Raw genomic sequence first — 13,120 nt, forward strand, 5'->3', positions numbered from 1 at the left:
ATGTTTGTTAAGGTATGATATTATTAAGCACGAAAGCTCTAACATGAAATTATAATTGGAAATGAAATGGAGAGGCAGAAAACGTTTGAGTCTTGCTCACTCCCAATTGGCTGCCATTACTTTGGGCAGATTAATTGGGAACAGCCAGCTGCTGATTACTTTCTTATTAGCTTATTAGACCTGACATTACCTCTATTAAGTTCTGGAGGCATATTTGCTCAGGGCATTTACAACCCTCTGTAAAAATGGGTGAGGTTGGAAAAATGGAAGAGTGCAGGTATCTCTCAATGGGGACCTGAAATCTAGGTTAATTTAGGATATTTGAAGTTTGTTAGAAAGCACTGCACAGTCTGGTCATGACCTCTTTATAATACTACAGGAGGCAAGGTTCCTTAACAAGAGCATCAGAAGAGGATCAGAATCCTTTCTAGCTACTGCTTTTTGTTTTATGAGCTTCTGAGATGGGACGCCCCATAAAAAAGACCAGCAGGACCCCCAGGCAGGGACGCTACTCTCCTACCAGCACCATCCGGTTCCCTGGCCCAGAGGCTCTATCTCACTTTTTGCCTCTGAGACAGCTTACTTCTAGGAAAGTGGAACTTACCCCTAAAGTTCTACTGGTTCCCTGAGCTCACTCCTGATTGGTTCTTTCTTTCACTCCTGATTGGTCCATTTCCCTCACTCCTGATTGGTCCATTTATCATACTTCATTTGCGTGGAGCTCACTCCTGATTGGTTATTTCTCTTACTCCTGATTGGTCCATTTCCCTAACTTCTGATTGGTCATTTCTCTCCCTCCTGATTGATCCATTTCTACACAGCTTGTTCCTAATTAGTCAACTTTTGTTACACCTTATTTGCATATGATGTTGCAAAATGTAAACTGGCAGCCTGTATAAACCTACAGACGGGGTCCAGAGCTTGGAGTGTTAACTCTTCTGAGCCTGCTGGCATAATAAACCTGAGTTCTCCAACTCTCTGAGTGCTGCTTGGTCTCTTGCCAGGATCCAGGTTGCTGTCACAACTGAGCTGTAACACTGAGCTGTAACACATTTTTCTGCAACACTTCCATGTTGATGGGCATGTTCTAGAAACCTTATGAGGTGGCTGGAGAAATTAGGCTTATAAAATAGCTGTTAAAGCCTCTCTCAGCTGTGGTAGAATTTGGTCTCGTCTGTCATTTCTGGTTTATTGGGTGCTTCATGTAAATAAAGTTCTCCCAAATGAACAATCCATAATTTTTTTAAAGTTGTCCTGGGACTCCAAAAGAACCACAACTGCTTGTCCTGGTAGTTGTAAGCACACGAGCTCCCTGTATCACAACTTACTATGAGGGTGAGTTTAGATGATATAAATGAAAGTATTATAATCTGTAGCGGTACATGGGTGTAAAGTGATGGTATTATTTACAGGTGTTTGTATTAATAGGTAACATTGGTACAATGAGAAAAAGTTGGATTTGTTTTCTCATCTGTAAAAATGGGAATAATACTTCTTCATAGGGGTGTTGTAAAAGTTAGGATAATGTTTGTAAATGCGCATAGCATGGTGTTTGCATAGTAGTTACTTGGTAATTGTCAGCTATTATTAGTCAGATGCATTTAGGGGGTTACATAGTAAATAGACCTTAAGCAAGTAATTACTCTTACAGCTACATGTGATATAGATGTGTAATCACATTTGTGTGTGAATAAAATATATCTATATTTTCTATTAGTCTTTCAATAATGCAGAATAAAATAGTATGTGGAATGGATTAAAGAACAGTTAATAGACACTTGGCTAATAAATAAGATTTCTAACTCTTTCCAATAGTGATGTTATCAGTTGCCTAGATAAGAGCCAGCAAAAAAGGTAAGAACTGTTAAAAAGTTATTTACTGCAAATAAAAATGCTGTAAAAAAAAAATGTTCACATTTCTTCAGCTGCTTTTTATCAAAATGTTCAAGCCCCTTTCTGAAGGAGTCTCTTACAGTCAGAGCATGCCAACCAGACGCAAGTGAAACCATCACGTTCCCAAAGGGCATTGCACACAATAGGCCCTCAGCAAATTGCTGAACTGAACACAGGCAGGGGAAATTTGGACTCAGTTTCTTTTGCGCACTCTCTCTCTCTCTCATAGTTTTATACATGAAATTCGCTGAATGTCTGCATTCAATGGTTGGCTTCATTTTAGGGAGGCAGGAGAATTTGGAGACTGGGATCACAGGCTCCAGAGGCAGCCAGAATGAGCATTCAAATAATGACTTCACTACTGACATGCTGTTGATCTGGCCCAAGTTAATTAACCTTTCTCAGCCCAGTTTCCTCTTCTATGAAAAGGGGATAACAGAAGTACTTTCACCACGTCTTCAAATACTTGTCATAGTGCCTGGCACAGAGCAATTGCTTAAGACACGTTAGCTGTCATGACTAACACAGATTGGAGCCTCCAAAATTTGTAAATTTAATTCTGATTGCACATCTACCTGTTGTGTTTTTATACTCCTAATATATCAGCAATGCATAACTGTGGCCAACAAAAAAAAATTTCAGGTTTGATTCAATCATCATAGAGGGTTTCAAGGCCATTTTCAGCTTTAAATACTACAGTTGCACTGACCAACATGGCAGCCACCAGCCGTTGTGACTACTGATCATTTGAAATGTGGCTAGTTTGCATTAAGGTGTCCTTTAAGTGTAAAATACACTCTAAACTTCAGACTTAGCAGGAAATTAATAATAATTTTAAATTGGTCACATGTAGAAATGATACCACACTAAAGAGAATATATTTTTATATTATTCACAAGCTATAATTATTAACTACATTAATAAATTTGGCTGTTTTTTTCTTTTTAGTATATGAATACTAGAAACTTTAAATTTACATATGTAATTGGCATTTGTGGGTCACATTATATATTTCTATCTGACAGGGCTTTTCTAGAGAATAAAATAAACAACTAGCTAATCATAGGCGCCCTGCATACTTTGTTCATTTAGATTTAAGAAGTGACTTGTCACCAGGTGAAAATCAGTTACCTTATAGTGCTTTCCGTTGCTTCCAGTTTTCCAACTTGATTCTCAGGGATTTGGAGACATGGTACAGTACTTTCTGAGCAGTGTTCCTTGCTTAGGAATTTCCTTTCCCTGCTGGTTTGACAGTAAACAGATTTGTGAACCTTTAGAAGGTAAGACTGACTCCAGATTTGGCCCTATGGAATAAATCCTTATAGGTTAAATCAAAGACTGGTTAAGAGATGGGAGAAAGGAAAAAATATCTTTTATTATGTTGATGTTGATTATTTTCATTTAAATGTGCTAAGTTGATTTAAAAGCCATCATTTGCTGCATTTTAATACCTGAGATAAAGATATACTTAGCAGAACAATTTAGTTTTTAAATTTAATGTTTTTCTTTCCTTAGAACACAAATAGGTTGAAAGTAAAAGAATGTAAAAAGATATATATGCAAACAGTATCCAAAAGTGAGCTGAAGTGGCTATATTAATGTCAGACAAAATAGATTTTTAAGATAAAATTGTTGTCAGAGACAAAGGAGGACATTTTATTATGATAAGAGGGTCAATCAATCATGAAGACAATTCTAAACACAAGTACCTCACCAACCCAAAATACATGAAGTAAAACTTGACAGAACTGAAGGGAGAAATTCAACCAAAAAGTTGCAGAGGTTTCAGTTTCCACTCTCAAAAATGGACAGGACCCCTAAGCAGAAGGTCAACAATAAACAGAAGACATGAAGGGCACTATTCACCACCTAGACCTAACAGGCATCTATCTGTAGGACACTCCATCCAAAACCAGCAGAATACACATTCTTCTCTAGTGCATAGGGAACATTCTTCAGGGTAGATCATATGTCAGACAATAAAACAAGCCTCAGTATGTTTAAAAGGATTGGAATCAGTATGTTCTCCGTCCATAGTAAAATGAAATTAGAAATCAAGAACAAAAGGAAATTCACAAGTAAGTGGAAATGATCACACTCATACATAACAAATGGCTTGAAGAAGAAATCACAAGAAAAATTAGGAAATACTGACATGAATGAAAAAGCCCCAAACCCCCAAGATACCAAAACTTATGGAATGCTGTAGAAGCAGTTCTCATAGGGAAATTCAGAATTGTAAATGTCTTCATTAAAAAGGAAGAGAGATCGCATATCAATAATCTAACCTAGTTTCTTAGAAACTAGAAAAAAGACAAACTAAACCCAAAGCAAGCAGAAGAAATAATAAAGACAAGAAAAGGAAATAAATGAAATAGAGAATTGAAAAACAATACAGAAAAAAGCTTCTTTGAAAAGATTTTAAAAATTGACAAGCTTTGGGCTAGATTGACCAAGAAAAAAGAAGACTCAAATGACTAAAATCAGAAATAAAAGGCAAGACATCACTACCAAACTTTCAGAAATAAAAAAGAATTATAAAGGAATATTATGAACAGCTGTATGCTAACAAATTAGATAACCTATACGAAGTGGGAAAATTCCTAAAAAGTCACAAATTCCAAAGTGAATTCAAGAAGAAACAGAAAATTGAACAGACCTTTAACAAAGAGATTGAATTAGTAATTTTAAAAACTTCTCGCAAACGAAATTCCAGGACTAGACGGCCTCACTAATGAATTCAACCAAACATTCAAAGAAGAATTAACACCCAATACTTATTAAACTTTTCCAAAAAATAGAAGCAGACTGAACACTTATTCATTTTATGAGGCCAGTGTTAACCTGATACTAAAACCAAAGAAAGATAGCTCAAGAAAACTACATAACAATATAAGTATTGATGTAAAAATTGTCAACAAAATCCTAGCTAATTGAATATAGCAACAAATAAAAAGGATTCTATATCATGACCAAGTGGAATTTATCCCAGGAATGCCAGGTTGGTATAACATAAGAAAAATCAATCAATGTAATATATCATACTAATAGAATAAAGTACAAAGACCACATAATAATCTCAGTTGATGCTGAACAAGCCTTTGACAGAATCAAACATCCTTTCATGTTTAAAAAAAAAAAAAAACACTCAACAAACTAGGAATAGGAGGAAACTTCCTCAAACTGATAAAAGGCATCCATGAAAAATCCACAAGTAGTATCATACTTACTGGAGAAAAAAATGAATGCTTTCCTTTTGAGATCAAGAGTAAGATAAGAATGTCCATTCTCACCATTTCTATTCAGCCTTGTACTGGAGATTTACAAATGACATGATCTGCTATAGGAAAATATTCTGATAAATCCACAGAAGTGCTATTACAACAATAAATAAATTCATCAAGGCTGCAGGATACAAGATCAATATATAAAAATCAGTTATATTTCTATACACTAGCAATGACCAATCAAAAAAATGAAATTAAAGAAATCCTATTTATAATAGCATCAACAGATCGTATAATACCCAGGAACCAATTTAACAAAAGAAGTGTAAGACTTGTATACTGAAAATTATAAAACATAGCTAAAAGAAATTTATAAAGATACAGATAAATAGAAAGACATTCTGAGTGCATGGGTTGGAAGACTAAATATTAAGATGGCAATTCTCCTCAAATTTGTCCACAAATTTAAGGCAATACCTATAAAAATTTCAATTTTTTTTCAGAAATGGGCAAGCTGATCCTAAAATTCATAGTAGTTATAAGAGACTGCACATAGCCAAAACAACGTTGAACAAAACAAAACATTGGAGAACTCACACCTTGATTTTAAAGCTTACTATAAAGTGACAATATGAACACTGTGGTACTAGTGTAAGGACAGATGTGTAGATCAATGAAATTGAATGGAGAATTCAGAAATGAACCTTATGTTTGTGGTCAATTGATTTTTCACAAGGGTGTTGTGATGGTTAACTTTATGTTTCAAGTTGCATAGGCTATGATGCCCAGTTGTTTGGTCAAACACTAATTTAGATGTTGCTGTGAAGGTAATGTAGATGTGAGTAACATTTATAATTAGTTGATCTAAGTAAAGCAGATTCCCCTCCATAAGGTGGGTGGGTCTCATTCAACCAAAGGAAGGACCTTGATAGCAAAGACTGAGGTTTCCACAGGAAGAAGTAATTCTGCTTCAAGACTGCAACATAGGAAAACTCTGCTGGCTTGCTCTGCAAATTTCAGATTTCAGACTGCAGAACCAATTTTTATCCGAATTTCCACTTGCCGTACAGATTTCCTACATGCCACTCCCTGCAATCATGTTAGCTAATTCCTTAAAGTAGATCTCTCCATAATTTATCCTTTTGGTTCTATTTCTCTGGAGAATGCTAATGTATACAGGTAACAAGACCATTCAGTGTGAAAGATGAGTCTTTGAAACAAATGATGCTTGTACAATTGGATATCCACGTGCAAAAGAATAAAGTTGGACTGCTACCTCGCACCATATGCAAACCTCAAAATGAAGCATAAAACCTAAGTCTGGGAGCAGAAACTATAACATGCTTAGAAGAAAACAAGAACAAATCTTCACGGCCTTGAATTAAGCATTGGTTTCTTAGAGATGATACAAAACCCACAAAAGACAAAGAAGAAAAATAGACAAGTTGGATTTCATCAAAATTAAAAACTTCTGTGCTTCAAAGGAAACCATCAAGAAAGTGATAAGACAATCCACAGAATGGGAGAAAATAGTTGCAAATCATATATCGGATAAGGGATTTGTTATCAGAATGTCTAAAGAACCGTTATAACTCAGTAGCAAAAAGACAACCCAATTTTAAAAAATGGGCAAAACATTTGAATAGACACTCTCCCAAAGAAGATATCTGAATACAAATAGCAATAACCGACTTAAAAGATGTTCAACATTTGTTACTAGGGAAACATGAGTCAAAACTACAATGAGGTATCACTTTGTGACCACTCACTAGCAAGTGTTGGTGAAGGTGCTGGTGGGGAAATCGAACCCTCCTGCACTGCTGATGGGAATGTAAAATGGTGCATCAAGATGGAAAACCATTTGGCAGGTCTTCAAAAGTTAACACAGAGCTACTGTACGATTCAGTAATTCTACTCCTAAGTGTATGCTCAAGAGAAATGGAAACATGTCAACACAAAAACTTGTACATGAATGGTCACAGCATCATTATTCATAATAAAAAGAATTAACAATTCAGATGTCCACCAACTGATGAACAGATAAAATGTGGTGTATCTAAACAGTGGGATATAATTTGGCAGTAAAAAGAAATGAAGTACTGACACATGGTACAACATGGATGAACCTTGAAAATATGCTAAGTGAAAAAAAACCTGACACAAAAAGTCGCATATTATTTGGTTCCATTTATATGAAAGGTCCAGAATCAGCAAATTCAGAGAGGTGGAAAGTAGATCACAGGTTGCCAGGGGCCTGGACTTGCTGGTGGGGGCAGGAAGGGAGGGGAGGGAATGTGGAGTCACTGTTAAAGGGTATGGAGTTTCTTTCCGGGGTGATGAAATGTTCAGGAATGGGACAGTGGTGATGGATGCACAACTCTCATAAAAATACTAGACACCCCATTGTACACTTTAAAAGGGTGAACTTTGTGGTATGCAAATGATATCTCAACATAGCTGTTATCATAGAAAATGCTTTCCCCTAGAGCTCTGAAGGAAATTGATCCAGATCTCAATTACTGATTGTTTTTTCTGTCTTTCACAGTATATTTAGCTTTGTTCAGAATACATGGATAACATTCATAACCCTCAAACCTTACGAGCATCCCTAAACCATTACCTGGTAGGAGATGAGGAATGGGGAGATTCAGAGATGATTTAGTCTATATATCTTGCTTTCCACCTAACTGCTATTTATTGCCAAGTACCTTACAGTTTGGGCACAATGACACATACATTTTACCTCACGCATTGTGATGACATACAGAGTGGAATATTAATTGTGACATAATCCACATCTCAAATTCTCATCCACTGGCAGGATAGATGTTTAACTGTCTATAGGTAATGAGGAAGAAACAAAAAACCTCCACAATAGTTCATATTCTTCAATTCTCCCCACTGGATGTGTAGTACCACTTCATATCATATTTTACTACATTAGCACTCAGTTAGCAAACATTTCATTGATTCATTTATTTAGCAAATATTCATTGGACACCTCCCCGGTTGTGGGCACTGCAGGGCTGTGAGGATTCAGTAGAAAGCAAGTGGACCTTCACGGAATTTATAATCTTTTGAAAGAGGTCAGACAATAAACAAGTAAACGGGGTAGATAATTTCATATAGTGACAAGTGAGGAGAAGTGGATAATGGTTTCAAGGATGACTGGGGTGGAGTTGGGTGCTACTTTAAGGAGGGGATGTTTGAGCAGAGATTTGAATGATGAGACAAGTGAAGAAATGGGGAAAATTCCACCAAGCAGAGGAAACAGCAAGTCCCAAAGCCCCAGGGGCAAAAACGAGTCTAGTGTATTCCAGCAAGGAAAGAAGGGCACAGCTGTGGGGGAGTGAGCTGTAAGAAAGGGCCTGTGGGGTAAACAGGGGCCAGGTGACCTAAGACACTGTGATCGTTCAATAGTGTGACTTATTCTAAGTGGAATGGGAAGCCATTGGGTTAAGTAAGGGATCTGACCTGAAGAAGTTTCAAAAGATCATTCTGGCTGCTGTATAGGAAACAGACTGTAGGAGGGAAGCGACGGAGGTCATTGTAGCACCTGAAAGTCATGAGAAGACGGCGGCTCGGACGACAGCCATCAACAGTGTCCTGAGTGGGCAGATTTAGATACTTTTCTTTTGGAGACAGAGCAGGATGTAGGGTGCAGAGGCAGATCCTGGTTTTGTAGGACCTGAAACTCATACAATTTGAGGGCCCTCTGTAAGAAAAGTTAAAATCTGAACACAAAATGTGGTGCCTTGCGAGGCTTCAATGTGAGGCTCCTGGCAGCTTAACCTTCATGAGATTCATGGTGGATCCTCCCTTGATGGGGGTTAGATGGAGAAATCCAGGATGCCTAGGTTTGGGGTCTGAGCAACGGTGATGCCATTAAGATGAGGAAGTGTTTGCGGTAAGGTCTGGAGAGAGGAGAAGAAGAGTTCGGTTTTATTCATGGTAGGTTTGAGATGCCTAGAAGACATCCAAGTGGTGATGTCCAGCAAGTAGTTAGACAGAGGGACCAGGAGATCAGGAAGAGGGCAGGGCTGGAAATATCAACTTAAGTCATCACATTCATGGCATTTAAAGCTTTGGAATTGGATGGCATTGCCTGGGGAAGAGAGAAGAGGGCCAAGGACTCAGCCCTGAGACATCCCAACACAAGAGGTCAGGCAGAGGAGGTTTCCGACTCATACATAATACAAGGAGAATCATAAGAGGGACCTGGCACAGTGACCATCAGTCACTTTAAATCTAACTCCCTTTCAATCTCTGCTTGCAAGGGTTCTTTAACCAAGGAATCCACTAATGAATGTAAAGAAATTTGGAAGAACAACTAGCTGCAAATGTTAGGGAAAAAGTCAATTGCACAGCATTTTATTTGAGGGGATTCTTTTTCTTTTTCATATATCAGGAGACGTGGTATTTACTTGGTGCTTGAGGAAATACTATTTTCTCTAAATCTTCAACCATTCAGTCCTTCTACAATCTAATCTACTCCCCCACCTCACAGAAACCACACTTTAACATGGAATTAAAATAACCATTTAAAGATATTAGATCAAATTGATACTAAGATGTCAAGTGCTGTCCTCTTCCCATCTCATTCTATAAGCCCTTGTCTAATTTTTATGCTTAAGTTTTTCCTTGACCATCGGAGATAATAGTAAGGGTCTTTTAAAGAATGTAGAAAGGAAATGGGAAAAGCAGGAGTGTGTTTTAAGTTCTGTCTAAGAGTGATATTGGAACCATGCTAGAAAAATGCTTGTGTTACATGGATTCAGCCAAATATTTCCTCTTAAAACATACCTACAGACAGAAAATCTTGATAGAACTCAGCTTAAGATGGGAATATTGGGACTTGTATCTAAACACCATCATCATAAAGGGATTCCATTATGTTACTATCCAGGCTTGTTATAGTCAGTTACATACATACACAGATGTATATGATTTCACAGGTGATAGCTTATAAGACATATGAAATCAAGGCACAGACAGAAACTGAAAGAGGCACTATTTTTAACAGGGTAGTCAAGGGAGACCTTTCTCAGGAGGTGACAGTTTAGCACCCAAGAGTGGCTTGCTTCATGGAAATTAATTTTCCAAAAGAGCAAAGTTATTTAAAAGATTCATACTAAAAATGCTCAACCATTTTTATATCAGATTCTAAAATAATAGTAGCTAACGAGATTGTTCTCTTTCAGTGTCTGAGTGCTAATCTTCTGTTCTTTGTCTCCTTTGATCTTCACATTTAACCAGTGAGGCTTCAACTATTTTGTCAAGGAGAAGTGTATTGTGGCCGGGATAAAACTGGTGCCAGCTGCCGTTCCACTACTAACCAGCTATGATGCTGAACTGGGCCATCAGGGCTTCCCCAGGCCTCTGTTTCCTCATCTGTAAATTGGGAGAGTTGGACTGGATGCCTAGGGCATCTTTCCAGCTCCAACATTTGAGGATAATTAAGCCAATTACCTCTCTGTGCTGAAATAAATTACAGAGGCCACTTAGAGTTGCTAGTCCTGAAACAAAATTGCTCTGTATCTCTGGGACTTGAGGTCTTCTATCTACCTGCCTGCTTTTTAGAAGTTTTTTCTTTTTTCTTTTTTCTCATTTTTCTGTTGGTCAGCTGCCACTTATTGTAGCGGCCAACCTAAAATGTCAGCTGTCACTGCTTGTCACCTGCTCTCATCATCTTGTTTGCTGTGTGCTTTGGAAACCAGATAACCCAGGACATTAAACGGTACATGAAATAGGCTGAGTACTGACTTCATTTTCTGTAGAGTTCCGTAAGTGAGCTTTACAACAATTGTTGGGCCACAACAATTTAGGGTTTCTTATCTGTGTTTCCAGAAGTTTAACTCTACTAAGGTGCTAACACAACGTGCTGGCACAGAGCTGCCTCCTACTGCTAATGACAGAGGTTCCAACATCTGTGCGTATAAACACTTGACAGAACAATGGACCAAAACTGTTTAGGAAGGCCTAAATTAAACTTTATATAATGAAAGCATTGCTATTGACAAGTCCCTTGTATCTAATAATTTCCTTTGTAATTTTGGCGTTTTCATACCTCGTTAGGGGATTAAGTTTTTAGGATAAGTGGTTAGGTGCGGTAGTCCATTAAGTAAGTCGTCTTTTGACTACTTACTGATTTAGTTTTCCCACAATGAAAATGAATTGAAAATGAAATGATGCCTAGTAGACATCCCAGTGGTGATGTCCCTCCTTGACTTGACTGTGGTCTCTGAAAATTAAGATAAAATGTCCTCAGCCCCTGACAGGAAACAGCTAGAATGTATAGAGGACTAAGATGGGAACTTGAAAGATTTTAAACAGAACTGATTTTGAGTTGCTTGAGAAATTAAAACCCCTAAGGGTCGAGCTGCTTTTAAGTTTTGTTTTGTTTTGTTTTGTTTTATTTTGTTTTGTTTTGTTTTCTATAGGAAAGTTGAGTAGAAAATCCTGGTGGATTGGATTTCACTTCATTGGTGAATAGGAAGTGAAATGATCAAGAAATGAATATCATCACTGTGGAAGAAAAGAGTAGGAGCTTTTTGTTTAAAGGCAATAAAGAATGCAATTAGCAGTGAGCAGAGACAGAACAAAGTATTTCTGATAACATGAGTCTTACTTGGGTGCAGCAAGGATCCTGATCAGGGGAAACAGCTGTGCCCATACATGGGTCCTGGGAAGGTTTCTCCCTGGAACCACCTAAATGAAATAAAAACACATTCTGACGCTTTCAGGATGGCTACATAGATGGCTAGGACAAGAGTCTACAGTCTTTTGGGTAACTCTGATCATGCGATGCTTCCTTAAGTACATGGAGTTGGTCACCAGCGAATCTAAGACACTATCAAGGAACAACTAGGCAGTCATGGAATTCTCATTCTTTCATTCTTGGTTTCCGTCTAGGACATTCTCAGAATCACTTTTTCTGGCCTTTCCTCCTTCGCCAGTACCACTGTGGGGACTCTGGACAGTGAGAGAACTCAAAGGCCCTCCAGAATGTCACACAGGAAGACTTTCTCTCCAGACTCATCCTAATTTGTCCCTCAGTATGGATTAAGTTCTTACATTTCTTCATCTAAATCTCAGGTCTGTGGATTACTTACCGTAGTCAAAGCTGTTCTCAGCACTGTGGTTGCTCCAGTTGTGGGATGTCATTAATCGCACAGTTCCAACCTCATGGCTTGAGATGTCACCATGGAGACCTGACTGCAATTATGACCCGCTGCCGGGTAAGCCATGCCATGTGCTGGCCCACTTCAGTTTGCCCACCATACAAGCTTTCTGGGCCGTTCAGCCATTCAGATATTGTTGGCTGATCCAACTGTTCCCAAAGCCACAGGAGGAAGGGATAGGGAGCTCTGGCCTTTGAGACTTCAAAACTCATGCAGCTGGGGGTTACTCAGACTGGGTACAAATGTACTATCAATTTCAGTTTTGAAACTTCTCAGTTTCTTTGCATAGGGTTTCATAACTATTCTACTACTCAGTCCTGAAAAGAGAAACTCATCTCTCAGACAGACAGAGATAAATTTATATAGGGGCAAAAGGAAGTTCCCTATGAAATAATTTTATGGCATTTTGGTTTGTTCAAGTTCCTATACATTAATTTATCCAACTTGGCCTAGGTTGTCCTGGTCCTCAATGACCTTGTTTCACTCCATTTAGTATTTCATCCTTCTGTTTCTTACTTTTCATCAATAATTAACAAAAACCAAGCTTCTGGGTTTATAAAGTTGTTTCATAAGACATGATCCCTGTGTAAAGATCACATTTTCTTTTCTTGGTAAAATATGAGGTCTAAGCACTTTAAATGTCTCTCTGCAAATCCTGAAAGTTTTTTCGGCCCCCTTCCCTGCTTCTCTGTCCTCATTTCCATCACGTGTTGTTTGTTCTGATGTTTTGGCTTGTGAGCTGAGGTTGTGGCAGTGAGGTGTCTTCATGGCATTTTGCTTACGGATCCTACCAAGAGTCCCAAACCGGAGATTGTGCAG

Source organism: Camelus dromedarius, chromosome 13 (assembly GCF_036321535.1).
Source record: "Camelus dromedarius isolate mCamDro1 chromosome 13, mCamDro1.pat, whole genome shotgun sequence".
Taxonomy (NCBI): Eukaryota; Metazoa; Chordata; class Mammalia; order Artiodactyla; family Camelidae; genus Camelus; species Camelus dromedarius.